General features: G+C 35.3%; 1 long non-coding RNA gene across 2 annotated transcripts; it reads left to right on the top strand.

Moving 5' to 3' along the window:
• Positions 1-13,171: 13,171 nt before the first annotated feature.
• On the top strand, positions 13,172-16,573 carry LOC113361165. 2 transcript variants are annotated; one of them, XR_003364990.1, is made up of 6 exons: positions 13,172-13,485; positions 13,867-13,992; positions 14,097-14,195; positions 14,325-14,391; positions 15,426-15,706; positions 16,231-16,573. It is a non-coding gene; the product is annotated as an uncharacterized LOC113361165 (long non-coding RNA). The 2 variants fall into 2 exon arrangements; XR_003364989.1 differs by lacking the exon at positions 16,231-16,573 and having other exon boundaries at positions 15,426-16,222.
• Positions 16,574-24,820: the final 8,247 nt, after the last annotated feature.

Raw genomic sequence — 24,820 nt, 5'->3', positions numbered from 1 at the left:
TTTTAGAACATAACTAACTCAAGTATGCAAACGGGTATGCATACCTAAGTAGCCGAACTTGGACTGTGTTCGACAATGCGTAAATGGGTACGCATACTGTCGCACATCCAAACATCAGTTGAAATCAGTACGCGTACGGGTACACATACCAAAGTTCCCGGACTTCAACTGAGTTCGCCAGTACGCGTACCAAAACTCTTGGACTTCATATGACCTCGCCAGTACGCATACTTCACCGGTCTTGGATCAACAAATGTGCAAGTACGCATACTATGTCTATAATCCAATAAAGGTTAAGTGTTATAATCTCCATTTCAATCATTGAAACATTCTTAGAAGACGATAATAGCTGTCTCACACAAACTATCAGCTTCAAAGAAATTCTCAAGTGATCGAATGATCAATACAAAACATTCCGAGTCTACATCAAATGACTGTCTCACACAAATCATATAAGATGTTACCAGGCGATTTTCACATGATCATCTTTTGACTTTCGTCGAGAATATAAGATGAACTTTGTTAAAGAAAAATCTTACTAACACATATTTGGAGAAATATATAAGCGAGTTAAACTTAGCTTGAAAATATCAAATGTGTAGAAATCAAATACTATATAGCTATACTAATTTTTTTTCTCAAATAGGAGATAGAGTAGAAATAGACTTTCCGAGTGATATATGAGTTTCAGTCTCCACATACCTTTTGTTGATGAAGTTCCACAAGCTCTCCTTAGTAGTTTGATAAGTGCATAATATACTATACTTTTGTTATCAACTCCATGCTTTTATTTTCTATGTTTCTTTCATATTTCCTTGTATTACTATTGTTTTCTTTTGTTGGTCTTATTTAGGTAAAATCATCCAAAAGGAGCGAAAAGAGTGCTAAAGCGGACATAAATGTGAGCTTGGACTAAGGACCAGTAGGAACTCGACAAAATTCAGGATTATTCAACTCTATTTTGTAGAGAATGAAGAGACAAAAATAACGCAAAAAGAATGAGGTCATTTCGATTTCGTATAAGTTGTGGGCAAAACCGTATGGATCAAATAAGGCCCAATTCCTGCCTACGTGTGTGACCAAGTACTAGGATCGGTTCCCCCTCCAATAGGTGACAAAAATACTTGCCAAAATTGGTTTCCTTAGTTCCTAAGTATTTTCAAACCCAAATATTCTTAGGTATATTTAAAGATACTTCCAAATACTTTTAAAAGAGATTTACAAGTACCGAACAGAGAATATTATCAAGAGATACGGAGTGGAGGCAAGAATAAAAGGAGCGAAATCTTGGGTTTTGGGTTCTTCCATTACCGAAACTATCTATCTTTGATTTTATCATATGTATATAATGGGTTTCACTAAATCCATGAGCAGCTAAACTCCTATTTGATTGAGGATGAATTCTAAGTTCTAAACACGATTTGATTTAATATATGAATCTATTTTGATTTCTTCATATGATTATCGTTTGTTTCTACTATTATGAATGTTTATGATTGATTTAGGAGGCCTACTAAACTGATCCATTGATTGATCTATTGCTAGTAACGGGTTATGATATCCGTAATTATTGAATAACCCTTACACAAGTAGAAAAAGTGAGACCTTGCAGAGGGATTATGTGAAGCAATCGCGTGTAGAAACAATACTAGTAAGTGAACCGATCGTACCGAGTTTAACTGCTAGGACCGAACCTAGATTCATAAACCTAAAGCATTCGATTGAGTTACATCTTGTAAGCGTACCTCAAGGTGGCTCAGACGGATAAAATTCGATAACTAAGCGTACTTGTTATTCGGTGATAATAGGATTCTTCGGGGTAGATAAGCGTACCTGTTACCCTATGGTTGGTGATAATCTATGATTAATGATGAATAGATAATTATATTACTTTGATGAATGTTTAGTAACGAAGAAGGATTCCTCGATCATACTCCTCATCATTGATTACATCTTAATTTACTTGCTTTGTTATTTATTTAATTTGCTTTATTTGCAACCTACAAACAAAACCCCCCATTTGTGACATTTGACAACTGAAAACTCCCTGCTCTTCGTGGGAACGATCCTTGCTTCCATTATATTACCAGTTAATTGTGTGGAAATAAGTGATTTAATTTGTTGCACTCATGACATGCACCATAGTTCTTCGTCTTCAATTGATGAAAGTCGTGAAGTCTAAAGCTCAACTACACATTCTATCCTAGTCCGAGACATAGTTATAAGTAGACTAGAAATCAAGACTTATAGTTTTGATCACTAAACTTGACAAACAATCTTGAGATATAAAAGTTTGCGAGTTCGACCGAGAAGTGCTCTAACAATCTCCCCCTTTGTCAATTTTAATGACAAAACTATCAATACATATGGATTACAAAATAAATAAAACTTTGTAGCTTCTCATCCAAATGCTTGATCTCCTTGGTTCTTCGACATTACTCTAAATCTTCGTCACTTCCAAGTACTCCAGTGATTCTGAACGTGTTCAACTCAGCATCATAGTTGTTGAAGATTCGTAGCCATAACAATGAGAAAAAAGTTGCTCTCAATCATTATTATACAGTGTCATAGTATTATCACACAACATCAAAGTTCAATTGTATCACAACTTTGACAATAATAATATGGTGATATGTATCACTCCCCCGCAGTCAATACTTCATCTCACAATGAACCCCCCCACCCCTCTCCCCACCCCCACATGATGATTCGTAAACCATATGTATTTTTAGTGTGAACTACACATTAATTCTCCCCCTTTTTGTAAATATAAATTGGCAAAGGTACGAAAACTAGTGGGATCCTAATGAAATTTCCATAGAGATATTTCATGACCAAAAGAGAACATATCAACTTTGTTTAGATGCAATCATATAGTCGAAACTAAATGCATTCATCAAGGAATTTATAAAGATACAAGAAAACTCCTACAATATTCCACAACCGCACTCCCCACAAATATTTGGCAATTAAGTACAAGTTCAAATAAGAACTCTCCCCCATAAAATGCCATTCCCGAAAGAACAACAAAAGCGACCTTACTTTTGCAAGAAAGAAGGATTTCTTTGGACATTAGAAAATCAAATGAAACATGAATTTGTATCCAAAACCCTCAATTGAATTAACTACAAGAAAAATTATCAACACAATTGGCCATGCTCAACATAAGAAAACTTACGGAGCAACACAGTACTTTCACAAAGATGTGGATCAGGGAAAGACCAATATTGCGGAATATTCAAAGATTCATTCTAATTTTCATCACTATTTGCACAATAACATATAATAGACTTAATCTTTGCAACCAAAAATTCATTCTATCTTTCATCAATATTTGCATAAACACATATGGGTCAATTATAGTTTACGGATGTAAACACACGTATCCCAAAATGATTTGCAATATATAAAACCAATAAAGATTAATACTGCAAAATCATCTTCCAAATAACTTAGAATTTAAATAAATAATCTAAAAATATTGCAAGATGAAAACCGTTGGCAATAGATATGTGTAATCACAATAATTGTTATTCCAAACCCTAGTTATCCTTCTTAAAATACAAGAATGAATTCTCATAAGAAGTTTCCTAGACATTGAGACCTCTAAAAAATTCTTTATTGTCCCCGAACTCCTTGTCGTCAACAGCCATGGGAACATAAGGTTCATGAAGATAGGATTCAATTCCTACAAAACTTCTAGACTGATGCCGAACCAGGGCCTTATGAATTTCGAGAGTCCACAAAACAATAGCCTTTATTTTCTAAATCTCCTTTCTTGTTTCCTTCAACTCTTCAAGAACACCAAAAAACTTCTGAGAATTTGAAGGAACAACTCTTGGTTTCCTCACATTCCTTCCTTTTCTTTTCAAAGTTTGAGGTAAAGGAGATTTATCTTTTTCCTTCATGATTGATGGCTTAACAATCATATTAACATCTTTTCCATCAGAAGACATAATGCTTGGAGTCTCCATTCAAGTATGAGATTGTGGGAAGAAATCACAAATCAGACTCAACAAACTATCTTGTGATAAAAATAGTTTTTCAGAGAAGGAAAAAGGAATGTGGGTATACAGAACCTTTATATAAAAATAATTCACGTACGCACAATTCTCAACCCTAAAGAAGGCAGAATTGTCGATTTTAACCCTCTTTTATTGATCAAACAGGGAAACCCTTTTCAATTTCAATTAGATATGAAAAGATAGAAGAATTCCAAACAAGCGAAACCAAAAAAATAAAATAAAATAAAATCCTTTCCTAAAGCCTGAACTGCGCAAACTCTTGTCTCTTTTGAACCAGGCACATGAGACAAGATACACCAACAACACAATTAAGTTGTGCTGGGGTGAACAATAATCTGTCCACCATAACCTTCTTGAACGGAATTTTTAAAACCCCGTTTAACAGACTGTTTATACCTTATTCTTATCTCTAGTGGTCTATTCTTTTCTTTGGAAATTAAATTCTTCGGAGAAGAGATGGGTTTACACACCTCAGACGATTTCTGAACACGTTTGAGCTTGTTTGCTAATCGAATTGCTCGTCGTTGAAGTTTGTTGACATATCTTATCTTATGTTTGTACTTGGAACATTTTGAGAGTACAATAAGAACATTTCAACATGGAGGATGGTTCAGACTCCATGGTTGTATAAGACACTAGACACATGGTGGAACCTGAAAAATCAGGAATATAATTTCCAGCAGAACGGAGAAATCCATTTTTTCTTCCAGAATGGTTGAGTATTCTTCCGAAAGAATATCAAGATTTATGTATGTATTCCTACAATTATCAAAATCAATATTTTCGCAGAGGAGTGCAACACTTGACCTTTCGTCTTCACTAGAATCATAGTGATCAGACATTTCATCAAGAGTTGCAGCGAGACCTTTGTTCCTAGTGTATATTATACGATTGGGACACTCGTTTGCAAAATGACCAAATACTTTACACTTAAAGCACTGTGGCATATCCTCGACATCAGTATCATCAGTATCCCTGTTTTTAGGAGGAACACGATTATGAGGTTTAACTGATGACCTAGGTTTATCTCTAGTGAACCGTTTACTTCTCTTCAAAAGAAGATCTCTAAATTGTCTTGTGATCAAAGAGACTGACTTGTCAAGATCTTCATTTGATGAATCAGTCTCAGAAGGATCATCTTTATATATGCCAATACTTTTACTTTTATCAAGTAATTTAGTGTCCTTTTGTGCTTTGAAAGCAATATCCTTTCCATATTTGGATGTATGCTCATGATCAAAGATATTTAACTTCCCAACCAAGGTATTTCTGGATAGAGTGTTAAGGTTATTTCCTTCAACGATGGCATACTTCTTAGAATCATATTTGGCTGGTAACGATCTGAGAATTTTCATCACAATGTCCTTTTCAGGAATAGTCTTACCCAATGCAAAAGATGCATTAACAATTTCAGACACTTTGTGATTAAACTCATAAAATGAATCTTCATCAACCATACGAAGGTTTTTCCAGTCAGAATTTAGGTTTTGAAGCCTAGCTTCCTTTTCAGAGGTATTCCCTTTGAATACAGTTTCTAAGATATCCCAGGCTTCTTTAGACATAGTGCACGTAATCACGTGGTGCTGAAGATCTGGGGTAATGGTATGGATGATAGCATTTAATCTGTCAGAATTTTGCTTTGCAGCGAGAATCTAGGCAACATCATATTTACCAATATCCTTTGGAACAGTTATATTGCCTTCTGTAACTTCCAAAGGATCATAGCCATTAACTACATAAACCCACGATTGAAAATCATGCGCTTGAAGAAAGGAATGCGTATCAATTTTCCACCATAAGTAATTTGAGCCATCCAAGACTGGCCGTACGTTTATAGAGACAGAACTTCTGTCCACAGAGTCAGATTGCTACAAACACAGACTTATGAGGTCTTAAATGTGTTTGCCTGCTATGATACCAATTGAAAAAGCGGGGGTCTAACAACCACACCCAATATTTCGCTTAGTAATCTGTATGGACAAAATCCAATATACTTTCAGGAGAATCAACTAGACAGACAGACTCAATCTTTAGAAAAGTATATCAAAGAGTTTATATCTCAGTTTCTCAATTCAATCCGCAATCAAACAAATAAGAATTTGCGAGACCGATTGAATAAGAGAAATAACTTGGACGGTATCACAAACCAATATCCAAGTGTCAATCAATTCAAACAACAACCCAAAGGCCAGATTCAAGAACTGATTGATCTTAACGCACAACCTGTAATATTTCAAATATATAAACAAATATAATGTGGAAAAGAAATAACACAGACACCAAAAATTCTGTTAACGAGGAAACCGCAAATGCAGAAAAACCAAGGGACCTAGTCCATCTTTGAACACCATATTGTATTAAGCCACTACAGATACTAGCCTACTTCCAATGAACTTTGTACTGGAATGTAGTTGAGCCCTAACCAATCTCACACTGATCAAGGTACAGTTACGCTCCTTACATCTCTGAACCCCAATAGGATTCTACGCACTTGATTCCGTTAGATGATCTCACCCACAACTAAGAGTTGCTACGACCCAAAGTCGAAGACTTGATAAACAAATCCGTCTCACACAGAAAAGTCTATGAGATAGATAAATCTGTCTCCGACAGAAATACCTATAAGTTTTGTTCCGTCTTTTGATAAATCAAGGTGCACATGAACCAATTGATAAACCAGACTTATAATCCCGAAGAACATCCTAATATTATCAATCACCACACAATAATTTTAATCGTATGGAAGTGAAACAAGATATTATGGAATCACAAACTATGAGACGAAGATGTTTGTGACTACTTTTTATCTTATCTATCGGAGATTAAATCTCGAGCAAATATTAGAGAAGATAGTACTCAATAAGACAAAAAACATCAAGATCAGAACACGCAACTACATAGAAAATAGTTGGGTATGGCTTCACAATCCCAATGAAGTCTTCAAGTCGTTAACCTATAGGGTTTTGGAAAAAAACCTAAGGTTAAAGGAAAATCGACTCTAGTCGCAACTAAAATCACACAGGAGGTGTGGGGATTAGGTTTCCCAGTTGATAGAGTTCTCCCTTATATAGTTTTCAAATCAGGGTTTGCAATCAATGTTACCTTGGTAACAAAGCCTTCAATATTCACCGTCAGATGAAAACCTTATTAGACTCAAGCTAATATCTTTTAACTGTTATATCGAACTTAGCTTGTTATACACAAATGAAATGTATCTTCATTTAAATATGAGTAACGGTACCTAAACATGTACACCTTGTTGGCTCAACAATAGTTAACTGAAGTTATCCATATGAACACTTTCCTATCAACCTTATTCATCTTAACCATAACTAGTTCAAATGACTCAAATGAAACTAGTTCTAGAGTTGTTCAATTGTTTATATTCTCATAAAAGTATAAAATACACAGTTGAAGCAAAATCGATTTTGATTCACTCGAATCGATTCATGAACATTATAGCCAAGGTTTTCAAAATATTGCATTCCTTATTACATTAATGTATTGGTTCACGACATAACCGATTTTAGAACATAACTCACTCAAGTATGCAAATGGGTACGCATACCTAAGTATCCGGACTTGGACTGTGTTCAACAATATGAAAACAGGTACGCATATTGTCACACATCCAAACATCAGTTGAAATCAATACGCCTACGTGTACGCATACCAAAGTTCCCGAACTTCAACTGAGTTTGCCAGTACGCGTACAAGTACGCATTCCAAGACTCCCGGACTTCACCTAACCTCGCCAGTATGGGTACGGGTATGCATATTTCACCGGTCTTGGATCAACATATATGCAAGTACGCATACTATTTCTATAATCCAATTAAGATTAAATGTTCTAAACTCCATTTCAATCGTTAAAATATTCTTAGAGGATGACAATAGTTGTCTCACACAAACTATTAGCTTCATAGCAATTCTCAAGTGATCGAATGATCAATGGGAAACGTTCCGAGTCTACATCAAATGACTGTGTCATACAAATCATATAAGATGTTACCAGGAAATTTTCACATGATCATCTTTTGACTTTCGTCAAGAATATAAGATGAACTTGGTTAAAGCGAAAGCTTACCAACAAATATTTCGAGAAATATGTAAACGAGTTAAACTCAACTCGAAATATCAATTGTGTATAAATCGAATACTATATAACTATATGACTTTCGTCTAAACTAGGAGATAGAGTAGAAATAGACTTTCCGAGTGATAAATGAGTTTCAGTCTCCACATACCTTTTGTTGATGAAGTTCCACAAGATCTACTTAGTAGTTCTTCGTCTTCAACTGATGAACGCCGTGAAGTATAAATCTCAACTACACAATCTATCCTAGTCCTAGACATAGCTATAAGTAAATTAGAAATCAAGACTTATAGTTTTGATCACTAAACTTGACAAACAAGCTTGAGATAGCAACGCTTGCGAGTTCGACCGAGCAGTGCTCTAACACTAACTATTAATTAACTTTGGATTCCTTATTAAAAACAAGTGAATTGACAACATGGCATGAATTTAGCATAGCACAAGCAATTAGTTATTCAGTAGATAAGCATATGTGTTTTTTAAAAGATCTTAGTAATTCTTACTGCATGATTCTATAAGAGTGATATTCACACAAGTCACATTTATGTATTTTATATCAATTGGATAATGCTCAATCTAAGCATGAAGATAGCAGCAGAAGAAGAAGAAGAAGAACATCGTTGCCTAACAAGGAGTTTTATCACTAAGCAAGGAATTTCGTAGCCTTATAGCTATATTATACTGTTATTTGATGGTATAGTTTAACGCATTTTATGGTTGTGTGTAATAGTTTTGTGTAACTGAAAAATACGCATGAAAAAGGAGTGATGGTTTTCCGATGTGCAACGCACGTGCACTCCACTTGTAACTTCATAATGCATGCTGCATCAAATGATGCATGGTTGTTTAGACGCAATTGGGGTATGTAATTTGAATTATCCAAAACTATAAAAACAAATAAATGAAAACAACCCTTATCAAATGTAAAATACAAATATCATACATAAGCTTTTTGTTTCTAACAACATCAGCAACAACGTTTAACACGATTAAACCTTTTATCACATGACCTAACTTGATCATAAGAGTTTTAAGAATATCTTTTAACATCAAGTTAGTCGCAACATTTGCATAATTTAAACCATATCAGATGGAACTCAATCATTCTTCCAACATTTTAGAGGGCTTAGATAAGGAGACCCTCTATTTACTTATCTATTCATTTTCTGCATGGAAGCGCTTTCCGGAACTCTTTCTCATGCTGAAGACCTAGGTCTAATTACTGATACTCATATATGCGAAGATGCTCCCTCTATATCTCATCTTCCTTTTGCTTTCTACCAAGATAATATGCATGATTGCCACAACCTGGTGGAGATATTCAAATCTTTCAGCACTACTTTTGGTTAACTCATTAATTTCAATAAGTTTGGAATTTTTTAGTAAAAATACTGACGAACAACTAAGTATCAACATAGGCACCACTATGGGAGTTCAGATGATTGGCTCTTGGGACAAATACCTTAGATATCCTCTTTTCACTATCAGAAGTAAAAGTATTTCTTTTAAACCTTTGTGGATAAATTAAAGCACTGACTGGATGGCTGGACAACTACCCACCCAAGTCATGCTCGCAGATAAGACCTTATTAGCTCTGTCATTTACACCTCTTGTATCTAACAATTGAACTTCTTCAAATTTCCCAAACAAACTTTCCAGGACATCAACAAGCTTCATATGGAATTCTTCCGGGAAAAATACCTTGACCCTAAAAGATATTATCCAAAAGCATGAGATTCTTTATGCAAACCAAAGGATCTATGAGGTATGGGACTCATGAACATGAAAGCTTTTGACAGTCCTATGATCACTCAATACATGAAGTCCCTTTTGTATCGTATCATGTTTATTAAATACATATGAAACAAGAATATTTTCAATAATATGGATATCAAAGCACATACTGGGGACTCTTGGATTTGGAAAAGCTTATTAGGAGGGATTGAAAACTTTTAAAAGTATAGTTCTTGGCAGGTTGGAGGTAGGGATGACATCAACATCTGGAATGACAAGTGGATTGGTGACCCCAACATGGGCTTTGGGATGATATTAAACTTCAGGAACACTTTAAACAGAGGGAACAACATGAGATGAAAGAAACTAAGATTTACTCAGGAGAGATGGGTCATATTAGCTGGGACTTAATTAAAAATGGAAATCTCTCTGTTAAATCTCTCTACACTTGTAATCTTGTTGATTAGAGTAAGATTTGGAATATGGCCACATCACCAACTGTAAATCTTTTTATCTGAAAATATGTTCATAGGATTCACCCTACCAATGCTAGGACAACCAATATTTTACACTACATTGATCCCATATGCAATTCTTGTAAAAGTGGGGAGGAGTCCTTGCTGCAACTCTTCCTTGATTGCGCTTTTGATGTCCAAGTAGAGTGGGATTGTTGGGTTACAATTCGGATACTAGAAGCAATATTGTTACTTTCATTGACCGGATGAACTTCTGGATAGGAGCTAATAAACATCAAACTGCTACCTATGCTGCTATTTGTTGGTTGATCTGGAAAACTAAATGTGCTTTTACATTTGGATGCTAAACAAAGTGTCAAAAACATCATCAGTCATTCGAGTGGTTATAACAGAGTGCATAATCACCTTAATCACATTCGAATAATCATTACTACAAGAACTCTGAAAATATTTAGCCAACTAGCTATAATCTTAGTTAACATAGGCCAGTTTGTGGTCAACATAAAGATATGTACTCTCTCTGCTTTTAACTTTGCAGGAAAACTCATTGGGGTTGAAGGATATCCAAGATACCATGGAACGTATGGAGCAACCAGAAGAGATCAATTAGCTTTTGATTGAGTCAAAAAAATGCAGAGAATAAATGTGACCATAGAAGCTGAAGAAGAAGCAACCCTTAAAATTTTCAAACACTTATAGAGAGATGCAGTCGGGGTTGTTATTCAATATGTTACCATGTGAGCTACCAAAAAAATAACGATGATAGACAACTTCAAATATCTTTTGTTCTTATAAGACTTCATCTTATACATAAAACAACTGATAACATAAAGGTGCTAAGTTTAGCTTTATTTCGATAAAATTCAAGTTCTATGGATATTATTATTTGTATGGATACGATAAACCCTTTTATCTCGGTTGTTATTCAACTACCTTGCAATGACAGAGATCTTTTACCCGACCAGAGCTTAGTGTTACTTGAGCGTCTTGTTGATGTAATTTCGGCCTTACGATTTTTTTTAGCGTGAACCACTTCTTAATGCAGCACGAACCACTTCTAAAAATGGAGAATCCCTCAATACATGAAGTCACTTTTGTATCGTATCATGTTTATTAAATACATATGAAACAAGAATATTTCCAATAATATGGATATCAAAGCACATACTGGGGACTCTTGGATTTGGAAAAGCTTATTAGGAGGGATTGAAAACTTTTAAAAGTATAGTTCTTGGCAGGTTGGAGGTAGGGCTAACATCAACATCTGGAATGACAAGTGGATTGGTGACCCCAACATGGGTTTTGGGATGATATTAAACTTCAGGAACACTTTAAACAGAGGGAACTGCAGGAGATGAAAGAAACTAAGATTTACTCAGAGAGATGGGTCATATTAGCTGGGACTTAATTAAAAATGGAAATCTCTCTGTTAAATCTCTCTACACTTGTAATCTTGTTGATTAGAGTAAGATTTGGAATATGGCCACATCACCAACTGTAAATCTTTTTATCTGAAAATATGTTCATAGGATTCACTCTACCAATGCTAGGACAACCAATATTTTACACTACATTGATCCCATATGCAATTATTGTAAAAGTGGGGAGGAGTCCTTGCTGCAACTCTTCCTTGATTGCGCTTTTGATGTCCAAGTAGAGTGGGATTGTTGGGTTACAATTCGGATACTAGAAGCAATATTGTTACTTTCATTGACCGGATGAACTTCTGGATAGGAGCTAATAAACATCAAACTGCTACCTATGCTGCTATTTGTTGGTTGATCTGGAAAACTAAATATGCTTTTACATTTGGATGCTAAGCAAAGTGTGAAAAACATCATCATTCATTCGAGTGGTTTTAACAGAGTGCATAATCACCCTAATCACATTCGAATAATCCTTACTACAAGAACTCTGACAATATTTAGCCAACTAGCTATAACCTTAGTTAACATAGGCCAGTTTGTGGTCAACATAAAGATATGTACTCTCTCTGCTTTTAACTTTGCAGGAAAACTCATTGGGGTTGAAGGATATCCAAGATACCATGGAACGTATGGAGCAACCAGAAGAGATCAATTAGCTTTTGATTGAGTCAAAAAAATACAGAGAATAAATGTGAGCATAGAAGCTGAAGAAGAAGCAACTCTTAAAATTTTCAAACACTTATATCGAGATGCAGTTGGGGCCGTTATTCAATATGTTACCATGTGAGCTACCAAAAAAATAACGATGATAGACAACTTCAAATATCTTTTGTTCTTATAAGACTTCATCTTATACATAGAACAACTGATAACATAAAGGTGCTAAATTTAGCTTTGTTTCGATAAAATTCAAGTTTTAGGGATATTATTATTTGTATGGATACGATAAATCCTTTTATCTCGGTTGTTATTCAACTACCTTGCAATGACAGAGATATTTTACCCGACCAGAGCTTAGTGTTACTTGAGCGTCTTGTTGATGTAATTTCCTTACGATTTGTTTTTAGCGCGAACCACTTCTTAATGCAGCGCCAACATACTTATATTTTCCATGGTCCAACTTCGACTCCACCTATTCATTCATGATTGCTAAAGGGATTACCGAAATTAGCAGGGATACCGTTTGAGTGATCCGTTGGTCAGGATCAGATGTAATTCTTTTGTCTCATCTGAAACGGTACTCCTGCTAATTCGGGTCACCCTTTTGGCATTCATGTTACTTATGCGTCGAAGAAAAAAAAAGAAAAAAAAAACATCAAAAATCAAAAGAATCGCCTACTTCTATTTTCATCCGCAAACTAGCAAAAGCCCACTTCCTTATTCACAATTGCTCCTAAAGTCCATTCACATACCTCTATGAAATTTTGTAACTTTGTTCCAAACTTTTTGTTCTTCATTCTCATCAAGATTAAGGAATTTTGTTCTTCAATTATCTCATCAGAAATGTGTATTTGAAATTATTGGGTAAACCCGAAGGTAACCGGAACAAACTTAGATACTTTCAAGTGTTCGATCGTTTGGTAAATTGTTTACTTGAAATGAAAATTAAACCGAGGAAACAAGTTCAATTATCCGAGTCAGAAATTAGGCAGGTTTGTGTTGTTTCTAAAGAGATTTTTTTGGAGTAACCTGTTCATTTGGAGCTTGAAGCCCCAATGAAATTTGTGGTAACTATCATACTCTTTTTCTTTTTTCTTTTCCCCTGATGCCGCTTTGTTAATTTGGGTATGAGTTAGATTTCCTAGTTTGGGCATCACTTAGTTTTCATTTTGCTGCTGTGGGTTTTGTTTGATTTAGGCAAAATGTGTTCTTGGTGTGATTAAGCTTTGCTTATGGGATTGATTGTTCTGTTGTTGTTGCTTTGATTGCTTGATGAATATTTGAAATGGGTTGTGGTTACTTTTCAAATGTAGCCAAGAAAACACTGTTAACTAGGGAGTAATTTTGATGCATTTTCTTAGTATTGAAACCGACTATAATTGTATATAGTGTATCATGCATTTTACAATCACTACCAATATTCTCAAGCAAGCCCTCTGGTGGTGCAGATTCGACGGTGTCAGGTATAATTTTGCATGACTAGCAGCTTCTCCATACCTTGAAAAGGGCCAGCAACGATTTTTCTTTGAGAAATATGATTCCGAAGAATAAACTAACAACATTCATCGACATGGGTATGCCAATTATCACTTGAAGAACGGCGTTTTTGGTGTCGTGTATTAATTGTGTATTTGATGTTATTGGTTTAGTGTTCACTAATGATTCTTCAAATTGACAGGTTAAGAGTGGACTTACCATAGGTGTCGTGGGAAATAACTTAATGATTAGTTACATATAAGCAATAGAATGATGGACATTATAGTCTGCAGCATGCTCGGTATGTTGTTTTCTTAATATTCCTCATAAAAGATTCCGTGCTAATTTAGCGTATCATAGAAGTTCTTTATTTTCTCTATTTTTGCAACCATCTCCCTGACTTGGTTTGTTATGATTGATGGATTTCTAGGTCCAAACGTAAACATTAGTGATTAGTCACTTCGTGCAGAAGGGTTCAACCCCATTTTAAAAATTCTGTAAGTAATTCTTATACTTATTAGTTTATAAATGTATTTTCCAACAAAAGGATATTTTTCGCCATAGCATACGATTGATCAAAATTGAGTTCTTTTTTACTTTCTTACCATCAGCTTGTCCTTTCGGGAACTAGCTAGGAAATAAGTTAATTCAATATTAATTATAGTAACATTGTGGCTATGATCTGTGAGACTGTACCTGTTCAGAGGTTATGTGTGATGACCCTTTAATTGTATTTCTGATACATCTAGTACTTCGGTAGCTTACCATCACTCACTATGGAATACTCAATGTCTTGATGTCTGCATGTCCTTTACGTGGTATTCATGTCTCCACTTCATTGCCTCGACACTACATCTGAAGTCCGAACCCCTTCATATTGATTTTATACAGAAGTTACTATTAAGTGCACCGTGTTAAGGCTTTTGTATAGGGTAGACTGGTAGCAGATCCTACCTATTTAATAAAGTATTTCTTAAATAAAGTTCTGATTCCAGGATTTCTTTATGGTTTATTGTCAATGATAAAGATCGTCTTGCCTTCATTCAACCTGCACTAACTCAGGTCACAACGCTGGCACGAGAAGTAAGGTCTGACCCATGCCACCTACGGTACCTTGGATGCCTATAGGACGTGTACGAGTTCATATTTTACCTGTTTTCAAAGGTTAGCCGTAGTACTATTCCATGACACATGCTTGCTAGGTTTGAGAAATGCATTTCATTTGTTTCCATTACCAACTAATACTAATTTGTAGACTTGTAGTTTTGGAGGGGACATAGTTACACTGTGACCTTAGCATGGAAGTAAAGCAACTCTTTGTTTGACTTTTTTGACAATTAGCATTGTGAAGATATTAAAGTGATATTGCTTTGATGAGTCATTATTACTATGGCTTATTTTGACTTCGGTACCCAGAAAGATTACCTTGCAGGACTTCCTTCACTACCTAAACCAACAGTTGACTTTTGTTTGATCGGTTGGATTCCAGCCATGCGGATGATTGACTAACACTTGGTAATCTCATAAACAGATAAAGCAATGCTAAATTTAGAGCTTGGATTGCAGCAATTAATGAAGCTGGGTTAAGGCCTCCTGAAGGTGGGTGCCATCCTCATCGTTTTGGTTCTTTTGCTCCATCAAGAGGGTTGATTGAAGATGAAAGTCAGGCTCAATGGTTTGTTGATGGACAAGCAGCATTTCAATACAGGATGGTGGCTGTGCCCAGAACTGTAACTAAGGCGTCCTGTTAGTAGACAAGAGTCCTCTAGGCTTGATGAGATAATTGAAGCAAAAGACAAAGAAGGAGTCCAGGTGCTTTCCCCCTCATTCCTAGAACTCCCTTTTATCGTTGATGTTTTATTTGTTTTCAAGGTTTGGCAGTAATGCTATCCAGTAATGCTATCCCTTGACGTGCTTGCTAGAAAAGGAATGAATAAGAAATTGTGCCTATTTCCTTTATTCTCATATGAAAAACTTAAACAATCTCTCTCTTTCTCTGGGATAGCAAAGCTGTGTCCGTAATTTTTTACTTGATGACCTATATGACTGGATTTTGGCTCTGGCATTAAAATGAGAAAAAGAAGTAGCTTATATGACTGGAGTTTGGCTCTGGTGATTTTGTTACTACAGAATGTGATGGGATTGGTATTAGTTGTTGTGATTAGAGCTCTGGAGTGGGCAGTGAGTGAAAAGCCATTGGCAGAGGGGTTTAAATGTTTAATTCATCTGACTCAATATCTGTCATTCTAGCTTTCAACAATATATGTCATTCTAGCTTTATAAAACAATAAAATTCCTTAGGATACTATGGAATAAATGGAATGTTTGTTTGGCAGGGATACAGGGAGATTCACTTTGCAGCTGATAAGCTGGCAAAGAAAGTTCTAAGGAATGGGCAAAATTGCACATATGAGCTTGAGTTCTTGAGTGGATTATGATTAGGTGCAGGTCTAAGGAGTGATTTACATAAATCTGTTCGTGAATCCTGTGGGATTCATTTGTAATTATTCTCAATTTTGGTAGTTAATAAAATTAAATAAATAAGGTGTAAAATTGAACGTCTGTATAGGTCTTTTAGAATAAGGTGCAGGCATAACATATTAAAAATGCTGAGAAGAGAATAATATTACAACCCGATAGACTCTAAACTTTATCAGTAAAAAATCTAAAGATACAATGCAGAAAAACAAGGTTAGCTTGATCAGCTTCATCTTTTACACAGAATGGTCCGGTTTGTACTCAGCTTCTTAATCCTTGTTGGATTTGTAGGGAACGGTAAAATCCAACAAGGAAAAAGATTCAACTCATATTTTCATTTGTAATGTAAAAAAGACAAGAACAAAAACCAAAACTCTACTTAGATGATGATTAACTCTAATTCAAATCAAAAACCAAAGGCAGATGGCCTGACAGATACGATCCGGAGGTTTATTACGTCTATTTGACAACTTCTATCTTAAACTTTTCTATTTGACAACTTCTATCAAAAACCAAAGGCAGATGATTATTATCTCTCAGCCATTTTCTTTTGGTTTCGTCTGGTGATTGAACACTTCTATCTTAAACTTTTTGCCTCTTGTTGAGCATTCCACTAGATCGCCTTGAGAAGATCAATATCATCCAGATTTTCTTGTGGTTCCGAGAATGTTTTCCGCAACTATATATACCGCTTCTTCTCATCTTATTATCCTCTCGAAAACCCTAGTTTTGGAGGTTGTGAAGACCTATTAAAACGTGAAAGAGCTAGTATTAAAAAGGGAAACGAATTTTGAATGTATATTTTTTAGTTATTTTGGGATGAAAATATTTAGATTCCTATAGCGGTTCGAAAAACACCTGTACTTTCCTAAGATAAAAAGATATGAGCTGCATGCATAATTTTAGAAGTTAGAGATTGAGTTATAGGGGCTAATGTTTCAGTGTTTTCAAGATAAGCATAACTTTTTTGGGACTTCTTTCTGGAAGCTGTCTAGTGTGAATGGGGATAAGGGGTGTCCAAAGGAACATTTTAGAACAAATACAGTTGGTTAATTTTACTTTGAATGTTTATAATGAATCACTTCTCCAGGGGAATTGATAGTAATAAGCAAAAATGGAGACTAGGAATGCGATCTTTTGTTTTTTTGAAAAGTGGAGTTTGATCTTCAGTTTGAATTATACGAGTCTTTGAGGTTTTGAACCAGCTTACCTTACAAGACTAAGTTATGTAAGTTAGCGTATATAACTACTGATTAGACTTGTGCATTTAAAATACACAAAATCGGTTAAAAAGACCAAAATCAATAATTCCTAGGTGAAAAGGACACTTAGATTTTGATACTGTTTAAATGTATAAAAATGTAAAAATAGCCAGGATGTAAACAGTTTCATCCTGCCAATTTTCAAATATTTTTTCTTATTTTTTAATTTATACAGGATGCATCCAGTTTCATCCTAGCTATTTTTTAAGTTTAAGCAAGGATGAATCCAGTTTCATCCTTGTTAAATTTTTTTTATCCATTTCACCCATACTAATTTTTACTCGTCCATTTGGACCATGTTTTAAAAATATTTGGACAAATGACCCATTTTCCGTTTAAATACTACTGAAGATCTGAAGGTCGCGTGTTCGATCCACGCTCACCGCATATAATTTTTCTTTACATTTGAGACAATAACTATACTAACCTCTCCTGATGCAAATTTATCGACTAATCTCTAGTACAGTAAAACCTCTAAGAATATTTTATGGACCATAAAAAAAATATTCTTATATGAGGTTATGGTAATACAAAATGTATGTAGGTAAATATAAATTTAATTTTGACACTGGAAATTAACCAATGACATCACTTGAGTGAAAAGTTTAACCGACAATTGACCAATGGAATTATATGAGTGAAAGATACTATATTGTTCACTGAAAAGTAAAGAATCCACTTTGAAGCCAAATGATTTTGTAAAACGGTTACAAGAATCTCTTCATCTTAAACTTTGGTGCATGATAAAACCTATAATATTTATTTTATAATATCAATTATTCTTATATGGAGGTAGGTTTTTCAAGACGGGACCGGAATTTTTTTTGACTTATTCCAATATGGAGTTTATTCTTAAATATAACTGGTCCATATAAAGATTACAAATTTTTATTCTTATATGGAGTTTATTCATATACAAGGTATCCTTCCGGAAATGTTTTACCGTATCTGGTCCACTATTTCCCTTTGGTTAGAGGCAAATAATGAGCCGTCCCAAAAATCCTACAATAAATCCCAAGGCAACAACACCATGGTTGCCGTACAAAAAAGACTAATTTTAGTGGTGGGTATGTTATGGTACTAAGACAACAACACCGTAATTGCCTTAAAAAAAAGACTAATCTTAGTGGTGGGTATGTTATGGTACTAAACAAGTTTATGAGGAAACTAAGGCTGTGTTTGGTAGTGTTTTCGAAAACAGTTTTCTAAAATTGGAAAAACTGAAAACAAGAGAAAACATATTTGGTAGGGGCGTTTTCAGAAAACACGTTTGGTAGGGATATTTGTCTTTTGTTTTTTAAAACAAAAATATGAAAACTACAAATGATTGTTTTCTGTGTTTTTTCTTCTTTATTTTTTCCTTCTTCTTTTCAGAACAAACTAAGAGATTGGAGATATGACTGCAAGTGAATCATGACCGGTATCACTATCTCTTAGAGGAGTCTTTACATTTTGATATGATTTAGTTGATTTTTCTTGGTTTTCAAAAACAGTTTTTATCATGCCAGACAATTTTTAGAAAATGAAAACAAAAAAACAAGGATATGTTTTTAACAAAGTAATTATTTTTTTTAAAAACTGTTTTTAAAAATTGTACCAAATAGGCCTTAAACTTCTTTAGCTTTGTCTTTGAGCTCCAATACAGTTGATCAGCTTCATCTTTTATATTTGGATTTGCCTCACAAGCTAGTAAATTTCATGAATGGAAAGCTCCGTTTACATATATTTGGATTAAAATGTAGCTGCTTTTGAAATTCGAAGATTTGCCTCACAAGCTAGTAAATTTTAATTGCACTTACAACATGTAACTACATTGATAACCCTAATCATCCTCAAAAGATTACAAATTCGAATATTTTCCCGACCGTATTTTGTGTGTAAGTAAAAAACGAATCCTGCAAGGATTACCACGACAAATGGATCATTATATGGGAAAAAAAATACTATTGAATCAATTACAGGGTTTGAGCATAGAATCCTCAAATCATTTTAGAACAATCATATTTCTATAATTGCGTATTGTGACTAAACCAGTGATTTTCATGCATTGGAAATTTTACGGTGTTAAGTCTCAGATCTGAAATTGTGTCAATCTAGAAATTAATCCAATCTAATTTGGATTGTATCTGCCAACCAATCACATAAGCTGATATTTCTCTACAAAGGGGTTTAGTAACCACCAACATTTATTATTATTTCAGTAGATACTGTAAATTAATATCTGACAACCATTAGCTTGCTAAAATCCCAAAAATTCTCTAGTACATGCGTACGAAAAATTACTGGTTCCAATTCCCTTGGTCATTATGCTCACCCCATCTTCAGAGGAGGTTATAATAATTTAGAGAATGTGAATCTTGCTTTAATAGGCCCTATAAGATCACTCTTTGTAGCCTCTTCTAAAACGCTATAAGCTTACTAGATGTGACTGGATTTTCCTCTTCAAAAAGCAAAAGTTTGTGTAAATGCAAAATGAGACACTGCATACCAATCATATAATTATAGTCTTTATTAATTTGATCATGATGGAAGAGAAATGATAGAACTTTTAAGTTAATTAACACCAACTTCAAGTAGCATATAGTCTTCCTCTATTACGAGTAATTTTTTTATCTCATATATGAAAACTTCAGGTTTCACAAGTATTATCTGATTAATTCGAAGAAACTACCGTGGTAATTTGTGGATATTAACATCAGGTTATACCGCATATGCTAACTTTAAGGGTCAAACAAAAAATTATGTCATTTAACATAAAATTTATTTGTAGTCCTCTAGGCATACACATTTACCACCAACCATGAATTATTTTAAAAGTAAGTATCTTGTTGGTTACATCCACCAAAGACGTAAAAATAAAATAAAAAATGCAATCAAATCTTCAATAAAATGAAATCATGGACACTTTCTTTATCAAAATAAATTTAAGTCACTTCAAGGAATTAGTGTCATGGGGTGTTCCAAATACAAGTGAAACGAAACCAAATTTCCTAGATTATTGTCATGCAAGAAATAAATCAAAATTGCACATTATCACCCAAGAATGCAACAATTTCTTGTTTAATTGGTATTTGCAATTGTTAGAACGATATTTCATCATTTTAGGACCGTAAGAGAAAAAAATATTATTAAGAATATAAAGATATCATTATCGTTATTTTACTTTTAGTGAATATCCATTTTATTGTTTAACGGATGGTTTCTTGTGAGGAATAGAAACTGATGGTTCGTGATGAATGGTTTCTTATAAGAAATGCAACCAACCATTGAAGAACATTATATCTAATGATAGAGGTTACTTTGTTTCAAACGGTCTGTGTGATTCTTTCAGAGTTGACGAAAGAATCACGCCATATTGGTAAAAAATATTAGAAATATGTCAATCTTGAAAATGCGGGGGTCTAACAAACATACCCAACAATTCGTTTGGCAATCTGAGAGGACTTACTCCAATACACTTTCTAGAGAATCAACTTGACATTCAGACTCAATCTTGAAAAAAGTATATCAAAGAGTTTATATCTCTAACTCTTAATTCAATCCGCAATCAATAAATAGAAATATGCGAGCTCGATTGAATATACCAAAGACCAATGTTCAAGGATCAATCAATAACCAAAGGTTGGATTTCCCAATTGATCGATTCAGCACACAACCTGTGATATTTCAATTATATAACAAAATATAATGCGTAAAAGAAATAACACAGACACCAGAATTTTGTTAACGAGGAAAACCGCAAATGCAGAAAAATCCCGGGACCTAGTCTAGTTTGAACACCACACTGTATTAAGTCGCTACAGACACTAGCCTACTACCAATGAACTTCAGACTGGAATGTAGTTGAACCCTAATCAATCTCACACTGATTCAAGGTACAGTTACGCTCCTTACGTCTCTGATCCCAGTAGGATTCTACGCACTTGATTCCCTTAGATGATCTCACCCACAACTAAGAGTTGCTACGACCCAAAGTTGAAGACTTGATAAACAAATCTGTCTCACGCAGAAAAATCTATTGGAATAGATAAGTCTGTCTCCCACAGAAATACTTATGAGTTTATGTGCCGTCTTTTGATAAATCAAGGTGAACCAATTGATAAACCATACTTATATTCCCGAAGAACAACCTAGTATTATCAATCACCTCACAATAATCTAAATCGTATGATGGCGGAACTATATATCGTGGAATCACAAACGATGAGACAAAGGTGTTTGTGATTACTTTTTATCTTGCCTATCGGAGATTAAATCTCGGGCAAATCTTAGAGAAGATAGTACTCAAACGATAGAATCACGCAAGATCAGAACACGCAACTACAAAGAAAATAGTTGGGTCTGGCTTCACAATCCCAATGAAAGCTTTCAACTCGTTAACCTACAGGGTCTCGATAGAAACCTAAGGTTAAAGGAGAATCGACTCTAGTTGATGCAACTAGTAACACATAGGAGGTGTGGGGATTAGTTTTCCCAGTTGCTAGAGTTCTCCTTTATATAGTTTTCAAATAAGGGTTTGGAATCCAAGTTACCTTGGTAACAAAGCATTCAATAATCACCGTTAAATGAAAAACCTGATTCATTCAAGCTAATATTTTTCAAATGTTAGATCGAACTTAACTTGTTACACACAAATGAAATGTACCCTCATTTAGGTTTATGTAACCGTACCCAAACGTGTACACCATTGTAGATGGGGGAAAACGGTTCGCCGGTTTTCTAGGGAACAAAGAGACGATCAAGCGATCGAAGACTCTCATTCGAGCAAACTGCCTAACCTCAAACAGATGCACTGCACGTGGGTGCTTTTAAGTTCGAGAGATCAATCTGTAGGACTCCGGCCTAAACCAAGTCAATGGCCGTTCCAGAGTCAATTCAGTCACAAAGAGGGAAGAGGGTTGATCTGTAGGAGAGAAGATGAGAAGTGTGTGAGATCAATGGTGATTTGTGAATGTGTTGTGGGTTTGTGCAAATGATGAATAAGTCTGAGTGATTGAAAGAGTATTGTTCACACGATGATTTCTTGGTCAGGCGATGGATTTTGTTCAACATATCTCGTGGATTTACTGTGTTTCTGTATGTTTTTCGTACTTTTGTTCAATCATGGACTCAGAGACTTATTTATACTGCCGAAAAGTGTAAACACATTGATCTCCAGTAAGTGTGACGGTTGCTCGAGCGAAAGAGTGGGAAAGTGGGAAATCGTGGTTTCATCAGTTCCTCGTACGTGAGAGGGTTAGTTAATTGTCCACCCACTACTTTGATAACTCCTTCAACTGCTTGCACGACTTACTCACATTTCTCATCGTGGATGAACACACATGTTGTAGGCCGCCAGACCAAAACCCTAATGGATATCCCCTATGTGACGTGATTGATTGTCTCACGAACGTGGATTTGACTGGTTAGTCATTTGATTTGATTAGACGATGGGTCTAAGTTTTGTTTAATGGAGCTTAGTGGTCGAACGCTTTATGACTCATTAATTGAACATGTATCTTGGGACGTGGTTCTCTAAATAAGTGATGTTCATAGTCTGAGCAAATATTGCTCCATCAATTTATCGATAAATTACTGAATATTAGTATATGAATCGAGCGTCTGAGCAAGTATTGATCATTCGATAAATTACTGAATATTGATAGCGCGGTCCATATTTGAGCATTTGAGCGAGTATTGCTCGTTCAGTGAATTACTGAATATTGACAGTTGGATCAATATTCGAGCAATTGAGCAAGTATTGCCCATTCAGTGAATTACTGAATATTGATAGTTGGATCAATATTCGAGCAATCGAGCAAGTATTGCTCATTCGACGGATTATTGGTAGTGTGACCAAATAATAATTAATTAAAATATTGGCAGAGCAGAATATTATCCAATTAATTTAGATGTTGATTGATGGATCAATCATAAAATTATTAGTGTTTGAACTGCTTAGAATTGTGGTTTAGCGAGCGTTTGTTCGAAACCCTAATTTTCGATCAATTGCTCGTCAATTGATGAATTACTGAAATAGGCTATTGAATAAAGGAGGGACCGACCACATGGGATGATGGACGACCATGTGATGCCCAAGTGCTCGAGTGAGCGTGCTCCGGGATCCTTTGCTGACCGGTTGGTGAAAGAATGATCAAATGCTAGTGTTGATCACTTATTAAAATAGTGCTCGAGCAAGCGTTAGGTAGTAAAACCTAATTGTGGAGAGATGAGGGACCTACCAAGGAGGCATGGGACCGGCCCTTGGTAGTTGTGGGACTAATTTCCAGTCGTTTGAGCGAGTCCCAAGTTGGTTGGAGAGAGTTTGGACCCAATATGAGCGATTGCTAGCAAATTAGGTCAAAATTGTGAATATATGTGGGACCGTCTCCTTGCAAGCCTTGGGGTCGGCCTTTTTCGGTCAAGGAAGCATGCCCGTGACACCACGGTGTCCGTTTCTCAGTCCTGAGATTCTTGGTATTTTCTGACGATTGTTCGAGTAATGGTTTGGATTTTCAGAAGAGTCTGATCTTGACTGAAACTCTCAATCTTTGCTCGAATGAGCAAGAAGAACTTTGCTCATGCGACAAACAATTTGAGAATATTAAAATTTTAATTTTTGACGTGGGAAGCCTAGTCAGTCGAGTGACCGTTCGGCTTTTTGGCTTTTCCATGATTTGAGCAATATTTGAGAAAATATTGAGAAACTAGGGTTTTCGGTCGAACGATGGAGTTCAATGAGATGATGGAAATAATAATATGTGAAAATAAGGAATTGTGGGGTGTGGGACCGGCAAAGGCTAGGGCGTGGCCGGCCGTCTAGGTGTCCCGGTCCCGTGACACCTTTTCCCTATTTTTGTTCGATGAAAGCATGGAAACCCAAGAGTTTCTCACAAACGAGGGAGTTTGCTCAAGTGAGGGAAACCCTGTGAGATGAAGGAAGGAAATAAAAATATTAGTGAAAATAAAATAAGGGAGGGATCGACCATGGTATGAACTGCCGGTGGGCCCGGTCTCACGCCTTTCCCTATTTTATTAATTATTTTTTTATTTCCATGGGTCGCTCGTTTGTCCGTACTTCGATCGATCGTTCGTTCGTGTGTTTGGTGCTCGTTTGTGCATTATTTATCGAGTACACATGCACCCTTTTCTCAGGACTTATTCGATGACAGTTAGACGCCCAATTGTTGAGTATTTATTACTAATT

Source organism: Papaver somniferum, chromosome 3 (assembly GCF_003573695.1).
Source record: "Papaver somniferum cultivar HN1 chromosome 3, ASM357369v1, whole genome shotgun sequence".
In the NCBI taxonomy this organism is placed as follows: Eukaryota; Viridiplantae; Streptophyta; class Magnoliopsida; order Ranunculales; family Papaveraceae; genus Papaver; species Papaver somniferum.
This window is presented reverse-complemented; position numbering and strand designations above follow the sequence as displayed.